The following is a 3847-nucleotide window of genomic DNA, read 5'->3' as shown; positions in this document are numbered from 1 at the left end:
GCCACACATACGGCCACATGAAGCAATCACGCGTGGCCGTGTAATCAGCGAGAGTATCGCCGTTACTTCGAACCGTGTAATCTGCCGATTCGAAGCGAGAGGTCGCGTGATAACCACGTGACGAGACGATATTCTTACTTCTTTCGCTTTTTCGTTTCCTTCTGTTCCCCCCTCCCCCCGCCCCCCCGGGACACGAAGTAACTTGAAGTGATTTGAGGTATTGCGCAAGACCCTCTTTCCCCCGCACGTATCATCACACGTGCAAAAAGTGCGCGATACGAGAAACATAAGTGGCAATTGCGATAAAGCCCCGCGGAGTTTAATTGCCTCCTGGGAACGATAGTCTGTGCTTCAGCGATAGCCACGTGCACGAGGACTCCTCGTCCGCGGTATCGGAAATGCCGTGACACCGACGGCGACATTTCGATGAATCGGCACGGCTGATAATTTCAAGCCGGCGACTTTTCCGCCGTCTCTGACCTCTTGCATGCGCGCACGCGATCCCGCCTCCGCGATCGGATTTCTGCTGCGCCTCGCGCCTCCACCCGTGTTTCACAATATTCCGTCGCGCCATTATTTGCCACGTGCGCGCTACGTTGTACATCAGATATTCGATGAAAATAATCGGTTTCAAAATACGACATGATTTCAAAACTCTAGCACGAGTCCGTTTCCAGTTTCAGGGAAGCAAGACAAGGTTTCTCGAACGCCCAAGAAGTTGGTTTATTCCAACATGAAAGGTAAAGTCACGTGGCATTCCAATCACCAGAAAATTCAAAACAGAAAGTGTTTTCGGGACAACCGGAACCCTTCATGGAAAAGGACTTGGGATTCCGCACTGCATGTTCGCTAACTTTAAGCTAATAGCTAATAGCCTTTTTCAGCGAAAAAGATTTTTTCTTTTATTCTTTTGGACCTTGGAGTTTTGGATCTAGAGTGACTTTTGGATCTGGTCTTCCGTTACCTCATGGCGCCACAGTGAACACCGCATTGTTCGCCTAGACGTTCATCATAGACTTCGTCTCGTCGTGACTATATATAGTTGTCTTTCCCGGAACTTCGGGTAATCTCTAGACGGAGTTCGGTCGTCTTTCTTTATGTAGAGGCCTCTAAATCGATCTTTTAGAAAGCGTCAATGAAATTCTTGCAGTTGAATGTCATATTCGCTCCTCATTCACCGTTACTCCTTTGAGCTCTATCAGGTAACCCCGAGGCGCTTTTCCGAAAAAACGAAGGAAAAGAAAAAAGGAGCAAAACAAAATTCACAAAAGAAGAGATATGTCAAGAGATATAAAAGACAACAGAAGGCCTCTTGCTTACGCCAATTTCGCGTAGACGCCGCAAAGACGAATACGTATCGTAAAATCGTAAACGAAGTCTGACAACAAGAGAAAAAGATGGGAATTCCGGGTATATATTTCGTGGAAAAGGAAATAAGAAACATACGGCCCTGAGAAACCTTCGCCCTTCTCTCCGTCCTCCTCAATCCTCTCTCTCACACAATCCGCCTGGTGTTCTATCTCATTCCCTCGCGCGGATATTGGAACACGGTGGAGGCGCGACCGACCGACCGACCGACCGACCGACGCGACCATTCTCATGCGTGGCGGCGGCTGCGTGTGCGTGACTGTCATGTGACGAGGCGGATCATATAGTGATGTGGGCCTGTGGAGGAGCGTTCTACGTCGAGTGGTACACAGGAACGGGGACGCAGGGAAAGGAGGAAGAGGAGGCGGAGAAGGGAGAGGAGCAGAAGGGAAGAAAAGGAACGAGCACAGCTACCTCGAAGGAAGCAAGCGGGAGAGACCGAGCGACAGGCACGCTAGCGATGGAGAAGAGCAAGCAGGACGTGGAACCACGGTCTCGGGCGGTGGGGCTGTAGCCAGCAGTTCGTGGAATGTCCCGTGGTCTCGGGCGAACAACAGCCCGGCTCCTCCGGAACTCCGACAGGCAGGGAACAGGCGTGGGGTTTCTTGCCGGCTCGACTGGTTGTTGCTCGCCCGACCATTCCTCCGTTCCTCCGTTGCTCTTCGTTCGTTCATTCGTTCGTTCGCTTGCCACCCGGTTGCCCGACTTGCGCCCGGCTCGGCTTACGTACGTCGCTGGCGACCGACAATCAACGGTCGAGGCCTTCCTTCCCTCCTCCTCGTCCTCCTGACACTACTACTACTAGTACTACTACTACTATTACTACTACTACCACTACTACTACTACATCGCAGCCACTGCCGCCAAGCCATATCGATATTGTAATACAGTGCCCCCAAAGTGAGAGAGATACTCGAAGCAGGTTCGAATTGGGATTTCTCGATTGCTTAGACTTACAAGGGAAGGTTTTTAGGTGTTACACTTGGATTTCAAAAATTTTTTGCATGCAGGTAGGGAGGTCCCCAAATAGAAAAAAAAAGTAGCGGCCCAAATGCATATTTGCGCGCTACGTGCGCAATTTTCGATGTTAGGTTAATTACTCAAAAATGCTATTTCCAATCGAATTCTTTACATTTTTTATTTCACCTAATGCACATTTATATTGCTTTGAATAATTTTGTGTGTGTGTGTGTATGTGTGTGCGTGTGTGCGCGCGTGTGTGTGTTTAGAAAATACGAGCGTCTAATGTAATCTCGTGCCGCGCGAGCACAGTGCGTATAAAAGGCCCATTGCTCAAAAATGGTATTTGCATCGTAACTTTTTTAATTTTTTACTGCAACTGCCAATGCACACAATTTGGAATAATTGTACATTGCGCAAATCGTAGTTTGCTCTTTCTGCGTGATTTATTGTATGCGACTTTAAATAGAATTGATCAGAATCCATAACGAGGACATAAAAGATCTGGTCAAGGGAGGTTTTTAATTCTTTCAGTTTTAATTTTGGTTTTGATTTCTTTTTAAAGCGTTGTGCATTAGGTGAAATAAAAAATGTAAAGAATTCGATTGGAAATAGAATTTTTGGGTAATTAACCTAACATCGAAAATTGCGCACATAGCGCGCAAATATGCATTTGGGCCGCTACTTTTAAATTTTTCTTCTATTTGGGGACCTCCCTACCTGCATGCAAAAAATTTTTGAAATCCGAGTGTAACACCCAAAAACCTTTCCTTGTTAGATCAAAGAGTTATGTACGCGCGAACCGTTCGGAACAAAGTTCTGAATAGAATTCCGTGAAAACTCCATGATCGATTTCTTTGATCAGAATTAGGCATCTAGCCTGCGTGTCGAGTAATGAATAGTGTATAAAACTCTTTGCAAGATCCAAGATTTTTATCTTATTCCATATCGAGTTCCATCCCATCAACTTGTGTTCTACATTTAAAATCGCAGCAATGTCGCCGACAGCGTTCAATTCCGCGGCAATTACTGTACGACGAGTAAAATGACGCGATTGTTACGCCTATTGCCGGGGTTCGATAATACCGTGAATGAAGTCCGTTAAATGCCTCTCGCGAAAACCTGACGCCGACGTGAAAGCGCTGGCATATCGGAATGTTCCGCCAAGGGGCGAGGCGAGGCGATCCGACATAATCCGCGGGCGCCAAACTCGCTCGCTGAACGGAGAGCGGCGACCGCGGCGCAATTTGTATTCTTTCGCCTTAATTGCCGGGCTCGCGGTAACAACCGTCCTCCCGGTTAGCGGCGGGTAGTGCACGTTGCGCGCCTCGTGCCAATTAGCCCGCTTTTGTTGTCGCTCAATAATAATCGCACCGGCCGGCCACGCACGAAAGGGCCTCATCGTTCGCATCGGTGCAACTCGCTGCACCCTAAAAGACGCGGCGGACGTCGCCGCTGATCTACACGCCATAACGGCTCGATAGATTCATGTGGATCACATTTGTATCGTGCATTTCGT

This window comes from Ooceraea biroi, chromosome 9, assembly GCF_003672135.1.
Source record: "Ooceraea biroi isolate clonal line C1 chromosome 9, Obir_v5.4, whole genome shotgun sequence".
NCBI lineage: Eukaryota > Metazoa > Arthropoda > Insecta > Hymenoptera > Formicidae > Ooceraea > Ooceraea biroi.
This window is presented reverse-complemented; position numbering follows the sequence as displayed.